General features: G+C 33.5%; 1 protein-coding gene across 4 annotated transcripts in view; it reads right to left on the bottom strand.

Moving 5' to 3' along the window:
* LOC120415395 (uncharacterized) overlaps positions 1–7,951 on the bottom strand; it is a 38,117-nt gene extending 30,166 nt beyond the window's left edge. The window contains exon 1 of one of the 4 annotated variants that reach the window (XM_052708133.1): positions 7,794–7,951. The gene's annotated coding sequence lies outside the window, so the exon portion shown is untranslated. Of the gene's footprint in view, positions 1–7,742 lie in introns of all 4 variants that reach the window. The other 3 variants (XM_039576921.2, XM_039576923.2, XM_052708134.1) reach the window with 3 other exon arrangements.
* Positions 7,952–22,009: the final 14,058 nt, after the last annotated feature.

Raw genomic sequence — 22,009 nt, 5'->3', positions numbered from 1 at the left:
AAATTCCAGTCGAGTAACGGAAAATGGTAGAGTTTTGTGAAAAAAAATATGAATGAAAAATATGTCTATTTTTAATTCCGAGTACGCCATCAAATCGGGCGTACAATTTTACATAAAATTGACACCAAATTTCTATCTCATCACCGTTTCAGGCTGCAAATTATTGAAAACATCTCTTTTTTCGCATGTTCAAAAATGGAAGGGGGTACGACTCCCTCCGTCATGAGATATAAAAAATGGATCTCGGATTCGTGATCAGGGACAAAAGTTACCCCTTAGGACAAAGTTTCACGCAAATCGAAGAGGGGTCGGGGCAACTTTTCTCGATTTCGTGTGAGTTGGTAGAGAATTACCCTCATTTTTATTTTTTTTTATTTTTTATATGGCTTAAACTTTGTGAGGACCTTCCCTAAGACCAAACAAGCTTTTTTGGTTCACCCATACAACTCTCCATAAAAATTTGGCAGCTGTCCATATTCAAACATCTGTAACTTATGAGTGAATTTTGTGATCAATTTGAGGTCTTGGGCAAAGTTGTAGGTATTGTTGAGGACTATTGAGAAAAACAGGTACACGGAGCAAAATATTTGCCGATTTCTAATTAACATTTTTTTCACAAAAAACTTAGTTTGCCAAAATACGTATTTTTTTATTTTCGAGATTTTTTTATATGTTTTAGGGGACAAAACCCCGCAACTTTTGAGCCATAGAGAAGAATGGTCAAAAAATCTGCCGCCGAGTTTTGCATTTTTGAAAAAATAGTGATTGTTGGAAAAAGTCGAGATTTCACACAAACAAAAAATCGACATATTTTTTTTATTTAAAATTGGGTAATTCTCCGCCAACTCACACAGCAGTTGCCCCGACCCCTCTTCGATTTGCGTGAAACTTTGTCCTAAGGGGTAACTTTTGTCCCTGATCACGAATCCGAGGTCAGTTTTTTGATATCTCGTGACGGAGGGGCGGTACGACCCCTTCCATTTTGGAACATGCCAAAAAAGAGGTGTTTTTCAATAATTTGCAGCCCGAAACGGTGATGAGATAGATATTTGGTGTCAAAGGGACTTTTATGTAAAATTAGACGCCCGATTTGATGGCGTACTCAGAATTCCGAAAAAACGTATTTTTCATCGAAAAAAACACTAAAAAAGTTTTAAAAATTCTCCCATTTTCCGTTACTCGACATAAAAATTTTTGGAACATGACATTTTATGGGAAATTTAATGTACTTTTCGAATCTACATTGACCCAGAAGGGTCATTTTTTCATTTGGAACAAAAATTTTCATTTTAAAATTTCGTGTTTTTTCTAACTTTGCAGGGTTATTTTTAGAGTGTAACAATGTTCTACAAAGTTGTAGAGCAGACAATTACAAAAATTTTGATATATAGACATAAGGGGTTTTCTTATAAACATCACGAGTTATCGCGATTTTACGAAAAAAAAGTTTTGAAAAAGTTGGTCGTCATCGATCATGGCCGTTCATGGTCACCCGCGACAGACACGGACGACGAAACAAAGAGAAACGCAAAAAGTAACTTTTTCAAAACTTTTTTTCGTAAAATCGCGATAACTTGTGATGTTTTTAAGCAAACCCCTTATGTCTATATATCAAAATTTTTGTAATTGTCTGCTCTACAACTTTGTACAACATTGTTACACTCTAAAAAATAACCCTGCAAAGTTAGAAAAAACACGAAATTTTAAAATGAAAAATTTTGTTCTAAATGAAAAAAATACCCTTCTGGGTCAATGTAGATTCGAAAAGTACATTAAATTTCCCATAAAATGAGATGTTTCAAATTTTTTTACAGTCGAGTAACGGAAAATGGGAGAATTTTTAAAACCTTTTTAGTGTTTTTTTTCGATGAAAAATACGTTTTTTCGGAGATCTGAGTACGCCATCAAATCGGGCGTCTAAGTTTACATAAAAGTCCCTTCGACACCAAATTTCTATCTGATCACCGTTTCAGGCTGCAAATTATTGAAAAACACCTCTTTTTTGGCATGTTCCAAAATGGAAGGGGTCGTACCGCCCCTCCGTCACGAGATATCAAAAAACTGACCTCGGATTCGTGATCAGGGACAAAAGTTACCCCTTAAGACAAAGTTTCACGCAAATCGAAGAGGGGTCGGGGCAACTTTTCCCGATTTCGTGTGAGTTGGTAGAGAATTACCCAATTGAATTTGTACTTTATACATTTTTTTTGATAAAGGACCCCGTTTTCAAGATTTGATGGCTATAAGTTTGATTTTAGCAAAATATTTGCAGTTTTTCGGCCAAATAAAAAAATACAAAAAAATCCATTACCAGTTTTGGTAGAGAAATGCTCACTTCTCAACAATCCATGGTACAGATATTTAAGGTATTTCACTTTAGTTTTAATAAGTTCATGCAGGTATGAAATTTTATTCATCTTTTTATATCACTATCAACAATAATGTAAGTAACAAAATTCATCGGTAAAATTCTAAAAGTTCTACAATTTTTTTAATAAATTCATTGATATTTTGCAAATTTTTAAACGAGCATAACTGCAGGTATGTTTATAATATTTATGGAGCCTTGGAAATTTAAGTACTTAAATTAGATTGTTTAATATTTAAAAAATCTGCCAAACGCACCAAAAACTTAAACGAATTCTAATCCCCCCAACCAACCACCATTCAACTGGAAATCAACGACATTGTTTAGTTAAATTTGAATACAACAAAAAACACATCACCGGGGCGGCGTGGATCCTTTGTTGCGTCAGCAGTCGGCATTTCCACCAACACAAAAGGCAATATTGCTCCATCGCGGACTTGACTGGAAGCCAATCATCCACAAATCTCGTCCAAACGACAATCGGCTCGCCGAATTTTCCAATCTTTTGATTTCCGACGAAAATTTCCAACTGGAAATGGAATGAAGTCAGTGTGCCACCGCCGCGTGCCAGCAGCAGAGAGAAAATCCCAAGAAACAAAAGGCAAAAAGCAAAAAACGAGAAAATGAAACGCACGAACACACACAAACACTTGTTGCTTTTGATTCGAGGAATCGCGATTTAAATCTTGGACGAGAAATTCCTTTGGCAGCGCGTTTTGTAGTGTTCGCGACTGTGGAAGGACGGCGCGCGCGAACGGGATGCGAAAGGGGAAAAGTGGAGAAGGAAACATTCGGGCAATTTTCCTCGAAAATGCGTCCCACTAACATCAGCAGCTGTTGGAAATGAGACTTTCTCTTTTCATACGATCGCTTTAAGATTGCTGTTTGAATCACTTTTCAAAAGGGATGAAATTGAATTCAATTAAAAATGTTACCTTAATAATAAAAAAAATCGAATTGGAAAGATTGGAATTTCTTTAAAAAAAATAAAAAATTCTAAAAAGGATCAAATTAAACAATTTTCAAACATTTATCTGGCAAAGAATGTATTTTGTTGTTGTGCCGTGGCGAAAATTGGGTTTTATCGTGAATGCAAATTTTTGATGTGTTAATGCAACAACGGATTGAGCAGAGGATGACTCTTGCTGCCTTGGTGTATGATTTTGATGTTTAAAAATAAATGGTTTGAATTTTCGATGCGCTCGGCGCTCGGATCATTTTGGCTGAAAGACTTCAACTGTTGTTTCGTTATATGGTTTGATGATCCGTGAAAAGCGTGCTACACAGCTTAATGGGCGGGAGGCTTGATGATGAGATGAGGAGACGATTTAATAATATTGCTTAAGTTTACATAAAATTGTTTATGAGTAATTCTCTACCAACTCACACGAAGTCGGGAAAAGTTGCCCCGACCCCTCTTCGATTTGCGTGAAACTTTGTCCTAAGGGGTAACTTTTGTCCCTGAGCACGAATCCGAGATCCGTTTTTTGATACCTCGTGACGGAGGGGCGGTACGACCCCTTCCATTTTTGAACATGCGAAAAAAGAGGTGTTTTTCAATAATTTGCAGCCCGAAACGGTGATGAGATAGATATTTGGTGTCAAAGGGACTTTTATGTAAAATTGGACGCCCGATTTGATGGCATACTCATAATTCCGAAAAAAACGTATTTTGCATCGAAAAAAACACTAAAAAAGTTTTAAAAATTCTGCCATTTTCCGTTACTCAAAAAAAAATTGTAGCATGTCATTTTTAGGGAAATTTAATGTATTTATTGAATCTTTATTGACCCAGAAGGGTAATCTTTTCATCTAGAACAAAAATTTTCATAATAAAATTTCGTGTTTTTTCTAACTTTGCAGGGTTATTTTTTAGAGTATAATAATGTTGTATAAAGTTGTAGAGCAGACAATTACAAAATTTTGATATATAAACATAAGGGGTTTGCTTATAAACATCACGAGTTATGGCGATTTTACGAAAAAAAGTTTTGTTTCGTGATCATGGACAAAAGTTACCCCTTAGGACAAAGTTTCACGCAAATCAAAAAGGGGTCGGGGCAACTACTGTATGAGTAGGCGAAGAATTACCCACATAAAATATTCCAAATTTAATGTTTCAAAATAAGTAATTTCTCTTATCACCCTGAAATCTTATTTAACTACAAAAAATGCAGATTTTGCTCGCATTTTTTCTAAACTTCTAACAATTATAACCAGAAAATGAGGCATCCACTTTTTATTTGATTACATTTTTAATTGCACTAGCCATCAAAATGTTAATTCACAGTATAAAATTGCAATTGTCAACAGAAATAATTGCATAAAGTTCAGCTCCCTTTGATAATACCGAACCACAAAGTTTATGTTCTCCTCGAATTGAGCATGTGCTCGTTTTTTGTTTTTGAAAGCTAGTGTAATATTTGAGGGAATTTCAAATTTTCAAGGCTGGTTTAAAAAGTCCCATTAGTGAGATCGATTGAAATAAAACATTACGAAATACAATTTGGGAGGAATTGCGAAAATAATTATTATATTAATTTCAAAATATTCAAAAAATATCATAAATTTTCATTTACACACTAAGTTAAACATTCTCTTTTTAAAACAAACTTATTTTCCTAAGGTTTTTAAAAGCAAAAGCGTAATTGTTGTTTGTGATTTATTTTTTTTAAGTTTAGGCAAATATCCAAGTTACATTACGTTAAATGTAAATTTTCAACCTGTAGTCTAAACTTCTAAAAATTTTACAAATGGTTGACAAATTTTACGGCTCTGGTCAAGACCAAGAAGGAGAGGGGAAGAAACTAAATTTCAAACTTTATGCTCAATTTCAAATTAAAAGCAAAATGTATCACAAACAGTTTAAAACAATATTACAGTTATGCTGCTACCGAAAATTTTAAATGTTTTTCTAAAGTTTTATGTCTTTTTCTGATCTGTGGGCCCAAAATTCCAAATTTGCAAAAAGGATTAAAGTTCTCTATTAGATGAAAAATTTGGAAATGAACAGTATAAAAAGTTTATTAAATAGTCTATTTAAAATCCCTGATGTCTGTCTGTCCCTGATTTGAAAAAAAAAATAGAGTGGGGCAAAAACTTGAAATAAGATTTTTAATGGCCTTATTGACTTCATAAAGAACAATTCATTAGCAAATTCCAGCTCTAGAACATTTTATTTTCTATGTCGTAATTTGTCATAATTATTTTTTTATCGGTGCTGTAGGATTTTTTTATGTTTCCAAGTCAAATATATTTCTTACTCAATAAAAAAAATAATCAAAATTATTCATTAATTTAACTATTTTCAACGGTATTAACTTAAGATTTTACAATATTTTTTTAATGTACAATCATCCACTAACAAAGTTTGAATCATTTCTGAATACTTTTGTCAAGGTTTCAAAGTTTTAGATGAATTATGTTATCTTAAAATACTTTTTCTTAGTTCTGACTTTTAAAACTAAAAATATGTAAATAATCAATAACAATGCAACAATAGGAAACTATCATATTTTATCTAAAACAGCTTATTAGGGTAATTATGTAACTCAGAATTTTTGCATAATGTGATATCTACGTCTGTCAAAACAGTTCATAGATGAAATATTCAAAAACACTGTAATGTTTTTCGTGAGTTTACATAGTGATTCACATTTTGATAAATAGCTTATAAAAATGAAATTAAATAAAAAAAAAAACAATATTATTCTATTACATATTTTGGAAACAAATTGTCAGCATCCAGGGTGACATTGATACGAGGTCAATTAGTATGTTTGGCAGGTTTAGGATTTGGTCCTATTTCTAACCAATTCGCTGATTTTCACAATTATAACAACTTATTTGTCAAAACTTCTGAAAGGTATCTGCTTGCTCACCCATTAACCAGTTTTTAAAAGGATTTCTGGAAAATAAATTTGAAGTTAAATAATGTGCAAAATGTTACAAATCTGCTATGAAAAATCATTTAAAGCATCGATTATTATTTCTTAAGCTTTTCAAACATTCATCAAAATTCTATTTTATCTGCTCTCAGTGGAAAATTCACAAAACAATACGAAAATGCAGTTTGTTTTCGTATTCTAACCTAAGTAAACACTTTTACAGTGTTAGTCCCTTACCCCAGTTTTGATCGAAGGTATAAATACCTAATTTACCGATAGAATTTCAAAAAATCTAATTATTCACGAAAATCTAGTCTGATTTCAGATCTGTGGTCTGATGAAGCTCAAAAATATTGGCCTCATCTTTCTACAAAAATTTCTTGTCACTTTAAAAGTGTTATTTTTTTGTATATTGTAAAAAAATCTTATTTAAAGTCAACTAACTTTTAACTCTTATCAAAAAAATTTGAGCACTAGTTCTCTACTGTTTCAATTTGTATGTAAAATAATCATGGCATAGATAATTCGTCCCTGGTTAACAGTTTTAAAGAAAATATCCAATTAATTCATAAATACAAGTCAGTCCAAAATTTCCCAAAACTGCATTAAAATAATTGCAAAATTCAATCTTAAAATAGACTCAAAACCATCGCCAAGTTTATCACATTGTTTTCCTTCTTTTCCTTTTTTTTCCTCCGCTCAAAGATCAGGCTCCGGGCCAAGTTTCCGTTTTTTTTTCCTCACAGTTTTTTCCCAGCTTCCCTTTCAATCCGGTGGCATTTCATTCATCCCCCCGACCAACCACACTCACTGACTACCAAGTCATAAACATGACATTTTTCGTCTCGTGCGTTATTTTGGGCAGAATAGTAGACGACTCGGGGAAAGTTTCTTTTCCTATATCACCTTGGTCGGTCTTTTTGGCAAAAACTGAAAAGTTTTTTTTTTGTTTTTCTTCTACGGTAGAGGTTGAGGAGGAAAAATCTGGCAAACACAGGAACGCACACGAAGACGACCAAGTTCACGATGGTGGTGATGATCGTAGACAAACACACAAACTTGGCTCGCTGTCAGTTTAATTTTTCGCGAAAATTTATCTCTATAAAACCGTTTATTTACACTTTTATCCTCTTCTGTAAGGCGAATTTTCGCCCTCCCCACACACACACACAAACACACTCTCTCTGCAGCACGTAGTGGGCTGTTCCGTTGCTGCACGTGGCCGCCCCACACCCGCTTCACCACCCTCAAACAACAACAACAACTATTTAATTTTCCACGGTCTGCCGGCCATGGTTCCACAAGTTGCCCCCCGCAAAAAGGTCAGTGGCCAGTTGTTTAACCTTTTTTTGTGCTTCTATTTTGTGTTTTAAAGAAGTTTGAATAAAATTAACATTCTTTCTCCTGTTTCAAAAACCGAAACTGAAAATTTTAAAGTTCACAAATGTACACAAAATAGAAGTTCAACAACTAGCCACCTACCCTACCCTTAAGAGATGAACCGCTTTCGAAAAAAAAAAGTTAAACCAAACACACACGCGAGTGCTATTTTGCGCGCCAAACTTGAGCTAGCTGACGTCGTCGTCGTCGAGGAAAATTCACGCGCGCGGACGAAAACCCTTCGAAAGCTCCTCGGCGAAGGAGGAACGCGAACCCGGTTCGAACGGAAAACGACTGCCGACTACCGGCGACCAACCAACTGTGTGTGGTGTAGCGGTGCTCTATGGGGTTGTACAATATTTTGATCGAGTTTTCACTCTCTTTCTCTCTCTCTTATGTGGAGTGCGCGCTCTCTCTTGAGACTCTCACGAGGAGGAAAACCTTTATGGTTGCTCTCGTTTCTAATGTTGTCCGTCGAGTTGGGATTTGGAAAATGGGAAAAACCGTTGGTCGTGAAAATTGAATTAAGAAAAAGAGATCGGCATTGGACAGATCGCAATCGAAGGAAATTTTGTAAGTGTGGTTGTAAAAATGTGAATTATTTAATATAATATTTATATTTTTTAATCATTCTAAATTTTCAATTTTTACCAAATATTTATTTAGTTCAATATTTGGTTAAAATAGTTAAAGTTAAATTTTAAATATCCTACAAAGTTAATAAATGTAAATAAATGTTTGTTATGTTATTACGTTTAAATACATTAAATTTTAATTTGCTGATTTTTGTAATTGAAAAAAGTTAAGAATTTCATAAATTCCAAAACAATCACAAACCATGATTCTTGGAGTCTCGATTCATCAGTATTTTTTCATAAAAATAAGGCTATTACAAATTTCAATCATCTTTATTGTCCGTCAGTCCATGAGGGTGGGCAAAAAAACAATATTTCTAGTTCCAAGCTTTATGACTAAAATTTGAGAACATTAAGTATCAACACAATCCCTTATACAGTTATGCTACTACCAAAAATAAAAAAAATAAAAATCACGGAACAAACTTTCTAAACTGATGATTTTCTTTCCGATCTGTTATCCCAAATTATAAAGTTTGCAAAATGCCAAAAAGTACCCGATTTGATTAAAAAATGGAAAAATAATAAAAAAAAAATGATTATCAGTTGTCATAAAAAAAACTACTTTCAGCAAAAACTATTCCCAAAAAAAAATTTCCTCGAAAAAAATTATTTTTAAAAATGGTCAAGTTTTGCCATGACTTCCACAGGTTAAAAAAAGTCACGTAATCAATAAAACATCTTTTTAGTGGAAATAAATAAGTGCCCGATATTTCATTTTTTTCAGCATTTTTCAACGTTTTTCAAAAGTTTTGATTTTTTTCAAAAAATTTGCCGCACCCTAGCGAATTTTGACGAACTTATGCCACTGCTCAAAAATGATACTTTGGGTCATCTAAAACAAATTCGAAAATGAGAATCATCAAAAATGGATCTATTCCGTAACTTTTTTCCTGAAAGTTCTAAGTTATACCTACAACTTTTAAGAAGACACTTAATCAATCAGAAAGTCCGTTCTCAAGATGCAGATTTTTGAATATTTTAATAGCTTTTTGTAAATTTCTGGTAATAAAAAAAAGTACACGAAGAGGTTCATCCAAAAAAAAAATACAAAAAATAAACTAAGTACCTATACGTCTTTAAGTCAGTTATTTGGGATCATCCATAAACCACGTGGGAATAAACGACGATTTTTTTTACTAACCATAAGGCCGTTGCAAATATTTTTTAAAGTTTAAATTTATGCCCCCCCCCCCCCCCGTTTAAAATCGGTTCGAAAAATCAGGGAGCAAAAAAAAAAAATATCAAAAAACTTCAAAATTTTAAAAGAAATAGAAGTCTAACCAACTGAAAACAATTAGAAATGCATTTTCCTGCGTTTAAAATCATATTTAGCATGTCTGGGATCGATCAAAAATATTTTCAATTTTTGTGGAATTCCAATGTACAGCAAGTTTTTTTTTGGGCGAAAAAAAAAATTCTCATCGGCGAAAAAAAATATCTCTTCTTGCATATTTTGAAGGTGGGCATGTGTATAATGCACTTTAAAACACTTTTTTTTTTCATTTATATGTTGAGACCATGGCTTGTTATTTCAATTTTTATATATAAGTAAGGTTGTTAACGATAAAATTATCGAGGCTCGATTACGATAACTATAATTCTACCGTTATCGTCGGGACGATAACGATAATGTATCGTTATCGTTATTTCGATAATTCTAATGGCGATAACTTATCGCCGATAATGGACGATAACTCATTTTTAAAATCTTTCTTAAATCTACTTAATTCAATCAAATCATGTAAAAATTTTCAATGCTTTCACTAAGAATATATTTTTTGAAAATGTAGTAAGTTTCAAAGAATAAATGCTCAAAAATGTTAGCAAAATACCGTAATTTTCAGAAGTACTCAAATTTTCATAATTTGCAATATGGGTATCAAACGGAGCGAAATTTTTATGCTTTATCCCTTCGTTAGAGTTTTTTTTCTTTTTTTTTTTTGAAATTACATTTTTTTACAAAATACCTTATTTTTTCGAAAATACCCAAATTTTTAAATTTTGCAATTTGTGTATCAAACGAAGCGTTATGTATTTTTACATTATTAGAGTTTTTTTAAACACTAAAATTTTGACAAAATACCGTATTTTTCTGAAAGTGATTTGATGAGCATTTTCAGTTTATGAGAGTTTACTATGAAACACTGAAATTTTCACAAAATACTGTATTTTTGGAATATACTCTAATTTTCAAAATTCGCAAAACAGCGGAATTTTGAATGCATTTTCACTTTTTTTTGTAAATCATCAAAATTTTCATAAATTATCGTAATTTTATGAAAATATTAAAATTTCTATAATTTGCATTATGTTTAGTATTAATTAAACTTAATTTTAGTATTTTAAAAAACACTATAAAAAAGTGACAAAGCATACAAAAATTCACTTCGTATTGATTCCCATATTGAAAATTAAAAAAAATGAGTATTTTCGAAAAATACGGTATTTTATAAAAATTTAAGTTTTTATCAAAAAAAATCTAATGAATTGAAAAAGCATACAAAATTTCGCTTCTTTTGATACCTATACCGCAAATTTTGAAATTTTGAGTACATTGAAATAACGGTATTTTGTGAAAATATTAATTTTTGAAAACAAATTCATAAAGATACAGAAAACAACTCATACATCCACCCCAACGCCAAACAAATCATTCCTCGCGGTTTGCACCGCGAGACGTTGCGATAGGTTGCGACGGTGGTCCGATTGAACGAAAGACCAAGCGTCTGCACCAGTGCGGAACGGATCCTCACTTTTTTTTTTAACAACTTGGAGCTGATGCACACGACACACACACTCTCGCTCTTTCATATAGCACTCCATGAGAGTGCTGATGCGGATCGAGAGACCCATCCATATGTGATAGTCTTTGTACGAGGGGGCCTTAGTAAGTGCTCAAAGTGTGGAGATATTGAGACGTTTCTGGTGGAGCAGAGTGTGCAAAACAAAAAAAAAGCTTGCATGAGAATTCTGGCGATCTGCCAAAGTTTGTCATTGATTTATTTTTAATTTTTTGTAATTTATTTGATTTAAAATTTTAAAATAACAATTATTTGCTATTTGTGAAACTACAATCAACAAAAATATTCCATGAAACTAAATAAAACACAAGATTTAACTAAATTTCCCTTTAATCAACAAAACACTGAACTGGCCAGTTCAACTCCTTCGCGGCCCAGTGACGGCACCTGATAACGGCCTGAAAGGGGAAAACCCGCGTGGTGCGGGTGTTTGGCCCACTGCCACAAACCGCTTCATGATGACGGCCAGCAGAGAGTACTCAACTCAGTGCTGGTGTTTGCACACTAAATGTTTGTTGTTTTTTCTGAGCCAGTTGAGTTTGGTGGGTGAAGTCTGAAGTGACCAGCTTGGATCGCTCCTCCGAAGAGAGTTCAGATTGAATTCGTTATACGATGAATAACTTTTCTTTATTCAACAGCTGAGAAAAATAAACAATTAATTGCAATTGAGAGAATGCTATTAATCATGGTTCTTTTTTATAGTTTCGAAGACAGTTTTCCTGAAAAATCGATACATTTTCTGATCTTTGCCAACTGATCAGAACAATAAAAGTATGTATTTTAAAACCGTCAGTAAGTTGACACAGCAGCAGTTTTTAGATCATTTAAAACAGTTCAACAGTTGTTTCTTGTCTGTTCTATCCGAACCCAATTTAAAAATATCCAAAAATTGTGCAAGAATGACTCATGCTGCTTTTTTTGCTGGAGTTACCGGAGATGTTTTACTAAATATAAAAAAAAACTAATATAAATTCCTAACACATCCAAAATTCAGTCCAGTAGAGTCTCTCAGCTTGAACTCTTCATTTCTCACTAAAACAGCGAAGAAAGCTCAACCACCGGAACCACTTAAAATATGTATAAACCAACGCAAAAAAGTGCTTATCATCAAGCATTCCAGCACTCCTTCGGCTGGAACCGAAACCAGCAAAGTTAGGCTGTCGATGCCTGTGTGTGTGTCTGGTGTTCTGTGCCATATGACGCTATAATGTATCGCTCCTTTGTTTCGCCATGAACTTGACTTCTATTGCATTTATGCACCTTTTCCGTGCCCCCCTCGCCCGAGTACCGACTGCAACGGAATTGTTTGATGCTATCAATTTCTTGAAGTAGCGAAACCGCAGCCAACCGCAACACGACGACGACTAAGACTTCAGCCAACCTCACCTTCGTCGTTAGGCAGAAATAGATTTATGACAGCATCATGCCCGTTATAAAATTCGAACCCCCTTCCCCCGAACTCAGACTGTAAACAAAAGGCGAAAATGTTATAGTTTTTCCTTTTTCCTTCGACCAATGACGTCACACTGAAACGATACATTTATGGGGGGAGGCCATTAAATCACACACACGCGAGAGAAAAAGAGTGAAAAACGATCACACTCAATTGCCTAGCTTGTAGTTCACTAAATTCCATGGCTTGTATACGCACAAATTGGGAGCGGTGGGATAAATCCAACACGAGAAATCGTTTCACAAACACGTTTCGCGGAGAAAATGCTCCCAGCGGCAGCAGCTGACGATTGGAAAAGCTGCAATTTTTCGCGCTAATTTTAGCCACTTGTCATCTTGACTAATAATATTCGGGGAGGAAAAAACACACGGTGCTATGCTGAGTGAGAGTCACAGTGTCGATCCCGAGTGATTTCAAGTTTCAATCAATCGAACATAAAAGAAAAAGATTTAAACAAAACAATAACAACAAAACCTTTCAGTGTAGTTCAGACTCGAATATTAAAAGTTCGATTGTCCAAAGGTTTTAAAAGATTTTTTTTAGATAAGCTCTGCCAATCGGAAAAAGTTGCCCCGATCCCGCTTCAATTTGCGTGAAACTTTGTTCTAAGGTGTATTTTTAATCCCTGATCACGAATCCGAGCTCCATTTTTCGAAATCTCGTGAGGGTGGGATGGTACGACCCCTACAGTTTTTAACATTAAAAAAAATAATTTTGAAACAATTTTTGTATGTTTTTTTTTATAAAAAAAAATGCATTTCTTTGGAATTCTGAATACGATATCAAATCGGTGTATTGGATTAATCTTGAGAAATTTTGAAGGATTTCCGTCAGTTGTATTCTAGATTTTTTTTATTAGGTCTTACAAACAAATGTAAACAATGAGTGTATCCAATAAACATTGACATAAAGTACACTCAAAGTTAACATTTGTTTATAGGACCTAATAAAAAAAAGTGAAGAATTTATGATTCAGCTGTTTCAATTTTACTGAGATGTTATAAAATTAATTTGCTTAAATACCTCCAAAACGAAGCACGGCCTGAACCTCTAATTCATCTAAACTAGAATCATTAAAATCAATGCAATAAAGATTTTTTTCTGCATTCTTTAATTTCAGCAATAGGAAAATTTTTGTATTTTAATAATGTTCTGGCAGAACTTCATTAAAAGCAGTTTTTACAGTTATTGCTAATTCAAGAAAAAATATAATACATTGCAAAATGGTTAACAACTATGATTTCAATATGTATTATTTTACTAATCAATTGAATTAAAACACTTAATTTATATTCAAAATATTTGAATGCAATTTGTTTATCGTTGTTAGTATCGTTGAATAATTGAAATTAATTTTACAAAAAAAAATGTAAAAACAGAAAGCTATTTTTTGCGCTTTCTTTCAAAGAAGTGTTGATTAATGTTCTTTAAAATCATTTTGGAATTTTGTGGAATAAAGAAACCTAAAGAAACTATCTGCATTTTGTTGAATAATCTGATGAACAATATCTTCAAAAAATAGTTGTAGATCTGATATAAAATACTTTTTTATTTGTAAACTGCTTTTAAAATGCTTGTTGAAAATCTTTAAAAATATTTGAGTTTAAAAATAATTTCAAAATTTCACGGCCAGCGGCGAATTTCACGGACTACGCCAGGTCCGGTGATTTAGTGGTTAGCGTGTTTGCCTCTAAATCCCAGTAAGGCCTGGGTTCAATCCCAGACGGACCCGGTGGTATTTTTCGAGACGAGATTTGCCTGATCACGCCTTCTATCGGATGGGGAAGTAAAACGTCGGTCCATTTGCGTAAAAGAACCACACATAACCTTCGGACGCCTGGAAATGAGCAGAAACTTGCAACAGAGACCACAAAAGAGCCGGGGTTGTTAAAGTGGATTGCTTTGCTTTTTTGCGGCTTCCGTGAAATCGCGAAAAATCACTAGCCACTAGTGATCAGGGATAAAAAATACTCCTTGAAAAAGTTTCACGCAAATTGAAGAAGTGTCGGGGCAACTGATGTGTGAGTTGACTGAGTTGACGGAGAATTACCTTCATAAATAAGCTTATGTACCTTTATCATAATTTTTTCAAGCAAAAAAATTGGAAATAACTAATGTTTTCAAAATTGAGTACATTGTTATCAATTTTGAAGCTATTTTTTTTCGATTGTAAAAACATCTCACTTGGATTTTTAAATGGTTTAATGACAATTTTTCTTCCTTTCTTTTTTTTGCAAAAAAAATAATAAAATATTTTTTTCAAAACACGTCAAAATTTAATTCAGATTTTAAGTGCAATCAGCTGAAAATAATTTGAAGGGCAATCCCCTGCGTTTATAAAATTTATTTTAACATGTTTGAATTAATTTAAAAAAATAAGGAATTTGTCCCTATTTTATGCCTACTAAGCATAGCACACTTTTAATTTGATGTAGTCTCAAAGCTTATATTACATAAATAAGTTGTTTTTTATGCTGAGGCTCGTACTGTATAAGCCCAAAAAACTAAAATATTTTTTTGTCCCTATTTTGAGTCTATTGCTCCTAGGATCTGACCTTCAATGTACCTATTTTCGACCCACCTTTTGATAATTGATTGAAATCTCGAAGCACGTGGCGAAATTTGTTAACGTACAGTGCTGCCCCATAAATGTGGTCGAAAAACATGCCATTTTGATGTTTTAAGCCACGAACCAACATTAGCATGATTGATTAATTTGTAAATTAAATTATTTCATTGATCAACGCATCAACAGTTTAGTGATTGTTTCTGCAATGCGTTTTTGGGTCAAGGGTGCTCAAAGTATTTGAATGGCGCGCCAAATTTGAAGCTCACAATTTCAATCTGTAGAACTGAAAATAAACATCATCACATGAGCTTGCGGTCCAAATCAGGCATATTTTGAAACAAAAGTTTAAAAAAAACCTATAAAACTGAAAAAATATCGATCGGATGAAGTTTTTCGAAATTTCAGGTATTTTTGGAACATTTTTGACTTATGAATATTACAAAACAAATAGAAACATAAATAGTTTTGTAACAAGAAGCTTCCAATCAGCACAAATATTATTCATCTGCTTTTCCATTCAACTTTTAACAAAAAAGCTTAACTGGCCCTAAAATTTTAGGAATAATAAAATCACTTTTTTAATAAATTAATAAATTCAGCCCACTCCAAACTAGGGGAACAGCATCTAATTCCAGCGTGCCTCTAATGTTGCCATATCAGAACTTTGACATTCAATTACAGCTCATCAAAAGCGTTTTCAACTGAAATCGAGTGTCAAATAGCTCAATAAGAAGTGAGCAAACAAGTTTCTATCAAAAGTTTTGCAAAACTAGTTGTTTAAATAGTGAAATTGAGCAAATTGGACGGAATTAGGAGCGAGTGCATAACCTGCCAAACATACGAGAATTTCACCTACTGTATAATGCATTTTCCAAGACTTTTTGCATTGCAATGTTAAAATCATGGCATGTTATTTTTATCTAATTTTTTTTTCTTCCAAAATGTACTGGGAACTTATTTTAATGCAAGAAAAACCGAAATTCGATTTTTTTTTCAACAGATCTTTCTCAAAATCCTGTTAATGCATATTTACCAATTTTGGACACGTTACGTAAAACATACTGAGAAATCATTGAAACATATTTTCAGTAGTAAGCTCCTTGGTCTCGAGATCTTCAAATCAGCAACCTTTTTTGATATAAAAGTGTATTCAGCTTTTAAAATATCTTAGTATTTTTAATTTTAAGCAAATGTAATAAGCTTTCTTTTGAAACGAGTTATGATTTTTTTTAATTGTATTTTTTTGCAAAAGTCGGTCAACAACACCATTTTTGGAACACCGTATTTTGGATAAGACCACCCGGCACCCAGATCACCAAACAAAAAAAAATACGGGTCTTATTATTTTGGCAAAGAAACTCGCATGAAAAGTTTGGTAACCTTTCCAGAAATTTGGTTGAATTTGGTAACCGAAGTCCCGAGTTACATTATCTGATCAGAACTACGTTTCATATAAAGATTATCATATTGTAAGGAGTTTTACGGTTTTTGTTGACTATCTAAGGGTTGTAATCGAATTTTGGGGATCTGTGAAGGCCAACAAGTGAGGCATTGCAAGCTGAAGAAAAATTCCAGAATGAACTATATACTGACAAATTTCAGAAATCAATAACATAGAATAATATCAATAAAATACTCCCTACTCAACAAAACCAAACCTTCCCATTCCTTAGTATGACACACGATGGAGTTGCCTGGCAGTTAATGTGTTTTTTTTTCCTTTCACCTAGACCACCTCTAAACCGCTTAGTCGAGGTGGATCTCGGCGTTAGTCGCCTGTTCTAACCTTGAAACCCCATTTAGCACACATCTCATTCACACAGACCAGACCATGCATGCCAACAAATCTCGGTGATGCCATCTCACCCGACGTCGTCGCGTTGTTTCTGTCATGGACCTTTTGGGTGGAAGTGAGCAGCCAACAACCGGAGGCCGATGTCGTCAGCTGAGCGACTTTTCCCGGGGAAGGTGGGTGGGAAAAAGGTTTGGGGAAAAATATCGTCCCATCAGCAGCGATTTGGCAGTTGGCAGCGCCAGGCCCAGGAGTGGCGTTTTTCATAAAACTATCAACATGTGCTCGCTCAATGTTTTGGTTATGGATGACCTTTTCAAGGTTTGGCCATACCTACACGTTGGACGGTGATGGTTTGCGGCTTAAGTAAAAATGTTGTTTGGCTCAGAGTCAGCCAATGTCAATGTAAGACTTTAAGAAATAGTTTCTTCTATCTCAATTTTAATCTATTTGGTTTTTTAAATCTATACCGAACACATTGAGAAAACATTGGCAAGCACCATTTTTATGGACACAACGGCGACGGAAGCAGATGTAAAAGATAGATGTTGGCGAGTACAGATCACATTTTTAGAATTTCGAATCCAATAAAATAGTTTATTTTTCCACAGCTTCCCAGAATACTCTGGCACTGCTGCTGCTGTCGCCAGAGAAAAATGTAAAAACGAAACGAACCCAACAGAAGGGAACGGCTTTTGCAAATCTTGAAATCTTTGGACAGCTCAAATGTGAGTGCTGCTGGCAGTTAATAAAGAAGAACGATAGGAAATGGCGCGCTGTGGAAATAAACAGTAGCGTATGCAAAGTACGGAAAATGGACCATTTTTCCGGATCCCGGTCACATGGGAAAAAAACAGTTGCTCGACAGTGGTTTTCCTAGATTCCTGCTGCCAAAAGATGGGGCTAAGGGAGCTATTTCTGGGAGCATTATTTCATCCATTATGACACGTGTTTTTGTCCAAAAAGTAATTACGCCTGGCTTTTTCGAAGTAACTGCCGTCGTAAAATGCTTTCCGGACTAGAGGTTACATAACCTGTTTGTTTATAGAGATAGAATAAGGTCGGTGGTGTCGGATTTGTATAAGATTTCTTCATTTCATTCAATTTTATATGATAAATTAAATCAACGGTCGTTGTGATGATTGAAATAAAGACTAAAACCACTACAGAAAATTCAACGAGACCGAATAAAAACTTTATTTGACTTTAGTTTTACCATCAAGAAAGCTGCAAATATTTTTTTCACTGACTGATTTTATAACATATTTTCGGATCGTCATGGTTCATAATATATAATACAAGAGAACAACTTTTTTACATTATTCCAAGCTTCGGTATTTTTTCAAACATCATTGATATTCATCAAAACTAGATAAATCAAGTAAATAGGTAATCTAATCTAATCTAATATAAATCTAGTCTAATCTAATCTTATCTAATCTAATCTAATCTAATCTAAATCTAATGTTATCTAATCAAATCTAATATAAATCAATATCAAAATCTAACTCTAACTCTTACTCTAACTCTAACTCTAACTCTAACTCTAACTCTAACTCTAACTCTAACTCTAACTCTAACTCTAACTCTAACTCTAACTCTAACTCTAACTCTAACTCTAACTCTAACTCTAACTCTAACTCTAACTCTAACTCTAACTCTAACTCTAACTCTAACTCTAACTCTAACTCTAACTCTAACTCTAACTCTAACTCTAACTCTAACTCTAACTCTTACTCTACACAGTAAAAAAATAATGTAAATTCGGAAGCTGTAATTTTGGAAGGTTGAATATTACCACTTTTATGATGTAATTTTACCTCAATTTAGACTGAAAAAGTGACATTACACCAGATAAGTGGTAAAATTACACATTTGCAGAAGTAAAATTACACCTTTTTTCTGACATAAAAGATGTACCCCTTCCCAGATGTAATATTACCATGATTTTTTTTTCTGTGTAACTCTAACTCTAGATCTAAATCTAAATCTAAATCTAAATCTAAATCTAAATCTAAATCTAAATCTAAATCTAAATCTAAATCTAAATCTAAATCTAAATCTAAATCTAAATCTAAATCTAAATCTAAATCTAAATCTAAATCTAAATCTAAATCTAAATCTAAATCTAAATCTAAATCTAAATCTAAATCTAAATCTAAATCTAAATCTAAATCTAAATCTAAATCTAAATCTAAATCTAAATCTAAATCTAAATCTAAATCTAAATCTAAATCTAAATCTAAATCTAAATCTAAATCTAAATCTAAATCTAAATCTAAATCTAAATCTAAATCTAAATCTAAATCTAAATCTAAATCTAAATCTAAATCTAAATCTAAATCTAAATCTAAATCTAAATCTAAATCTAAATCTAAATCTAAATCTAAATCTAAATCTAAATCTAAATCTAAATCTAAATCTAAATCTAAATCTAAATCTAAATCTAAATCTAAATCTAAATCTAAATCTAAATCTAAATCTAAATCTAAATCTAAATCTAAATCTAAATCTAAATCTTAATCTTAATCTAAATCTTAATCTAAATCTAAATCTCAATCTAAATCTAAATCTAAATCTAAATCTAAATCTAAATCTAAATCTAAATCTAAATCTAAATCTAAATCTAAATCTAAATCTAAATCTAAATCTAAATCTAAATCTAAATCTAAATCTAAATCTAAATCTAAATCTAAATCTAAATCTAAATCTAAATCTAAATCTAAATCTAAATCTAAATCTAAATCTAAATCTAAATCTAAATCTAAATCTAATCTAATATTCCGAGCTATCGTGGCCGTAAGGTTACGGGTTTCGCCTTGCAAGCGAAAGCTTATTCTCCATCCAAAATTAAAGAGGCCAGCCCTACCGCGTTGTGTTCACTGCAGAGTGGAACGAATCACATTTCAAAGAAGAAGAAAGGATGCGTGGACATACCGTACTAAACCCGAATTGCGCTTGAAATCGAAAATATGATGACGCCATTCAATTCAGCGTCCAATTTCCTTAAAAAATAGCATTCGAGTTTTGTTCAATCATTTTCTGTTTCCATGATATGGGTATTACCCAAGTAACATTTTAGGCTTTATCAAAGCTGTCACAACCGCTATAAAACCTATCAGCCAAAACCAACATTAAAACCCCTTAGTCGTAACAAACTCCCCAGAACCTTGATAAACCCCACTTAAAACCCAAAAGGACCTCCGCAAAAGGTTGTTACGGCCTATTTATAAAACCTACATAGGAGTTCAAGGCTTTACAACTGAATCCTAACAACATCCTCAAAGCCTTGATAAAACCTTTGTTAAAACCTAGTCAGGAGTTATGGAAAAATGACATTTCATACGTCTTCAAACGTCTTATGCCAAATAGGTTTTATTTTGGCAAAAAATAAGTCTTCGTCTTGCCAAATGAAATTATGGAGATGGTTGTCAAAAATGGCGATGATAAATAATAGATATTAGAGGTAATCCAAATAATTTGAAAGCTTATTTCTCACAAATGTTGGCTCAAATTCAGCTGCGGATGAAATTTTATTGATAAATGTAGGGGAGATAGAGCCAAAAAATTCAACTCGCTTCATCAAAAATCAATATTTTGCAATCATAGTGTTTAATATTAAAAAATATTTTATTGCAATTCTTTGAAAAAAATGTTCAAAATATTTTTAAACATCTATCGCTATATAAATCATACCAGAAATTCAGCATAAATGTGTGTTTTCATCAAATTTAAATCAAATTTTTCAGTTTTCTATTTTTTCAATCAAGATGGCGGTCAATCATATTCAATCAGAGCACGCGTCTAGCGCCATATTTGTGCACTGCTATTTGGCCGCGATAAATGCTCTTTAAGGAGCTTATGGTTTTAAGTGAGCTTTTTACATGCCTAATGGCACTTGACAGCTACAACACCCTAGGTTTTAACAAAGCATGCGATAAAACCGTTTGGCATGGCATTGCCATCTGGTTTTCAAGCCTCTGTTAAAACTTTCATAAAACCTTATTGAAAGCCAGTCGGATTTTATTTCCACCCGGTTTTATGTCTGAGGCATAAAACCATATAGAGGCAAGCTCGAACAAAAGCGATTTTTTTTCCTGGTCTCACTTTGATTTCCCATTTGTTGCCTGTTTTGCCCGTTCGCTGTTGACCGTGTACGCCACAGTGGTATAACGTCAAAAAAGCCTCGTATAATGTTTGTAAACAGTATACAGTACAACTACTGTAAGTCGGTTCGTTTTTTCTTGAATACTTTTGCAGCATTATTTTATTATGAATGTAAAGGGAAATAGCATGTAATTTCATCATGCACGTGATGTTGGCTTACAACAGTTGGGCGTTCAAAAATAGTTGTAAGTTGGCAAGAGAAATGGTTCCCCAGTGGATGGCTTTCTGTGCATTGTTTTGCAGGAGAAATCCGTCCACCGTTGGACGGATTCCTCTTGCTGGACATTGTTGATAGGCACACTATAAATGGTTAGGCGCTTATACTTACATCAAACCCTACGTAATGTACCACCCCCGGCCGAGTTAAAATGCGTAACCGGAAAAGAAGGTGTGCCTGGCAAGAACACTCAAAGCGTGTTCTAGCATGCTGCTCGTACTGACTCAGAGCAAGGGTGAGATGTAGGTGTAAGGGCAGTGCGTGTTCGTCGGGAACCTGGTGCATAAGATCGGTCAAGGCCCGTTCTTACACTGAAAATTGCGAATTGCGAATTGCGAATTGCGAACCTGGAAATTTCTGAAAAGTTGGCATTATGTCCTCTAAAACATATAAAAAAAAAATAGTGTTTTCATGCAAATCAAGTTTTAGTGATAAAAAGTTAAATAAAAAATCATCAATTTTTTTACCGTGTATCATTTTTTTCCAGTGTAGTCCGTATCCATACCTACAATTTTGCCGAAGACACCAAATCGATCAAAAAATGCCTTCAAAAGATACAGATTTTTGAATTTTCATACATTATTTTTGTATGGACAGCTGCCAAATTTGTATGGAAAATTATATGGACAAACTAATGATGCAAAATGCCTTCTTTGTGCATACCGAAGGCACCAAAAAGAGTCTGCGATCAGCAGAGAAGCGAGTCAGACGTGCGTCCCTCACAAACCAAAAAAGTG

This window comes from Culex pipiens, chromosome 2 (assembly GCF_016801865.2).
Source record: "Culex pipiens pallens isolate TS chromosome 2, TS_CPP_V2, whole genome shotgun sequence".
NCBI classification, from domain to species: domain Eukaryota; kingdom Metazoa; phylum Arthropoda; class Insecta; order Diptera; family Culicidae; genus Culex; species Culex pipiens.
Note: the sequence above shows the minus strand (reverse complement) of the source record. Positions and strands in the feature narration are given on the sequence as shown.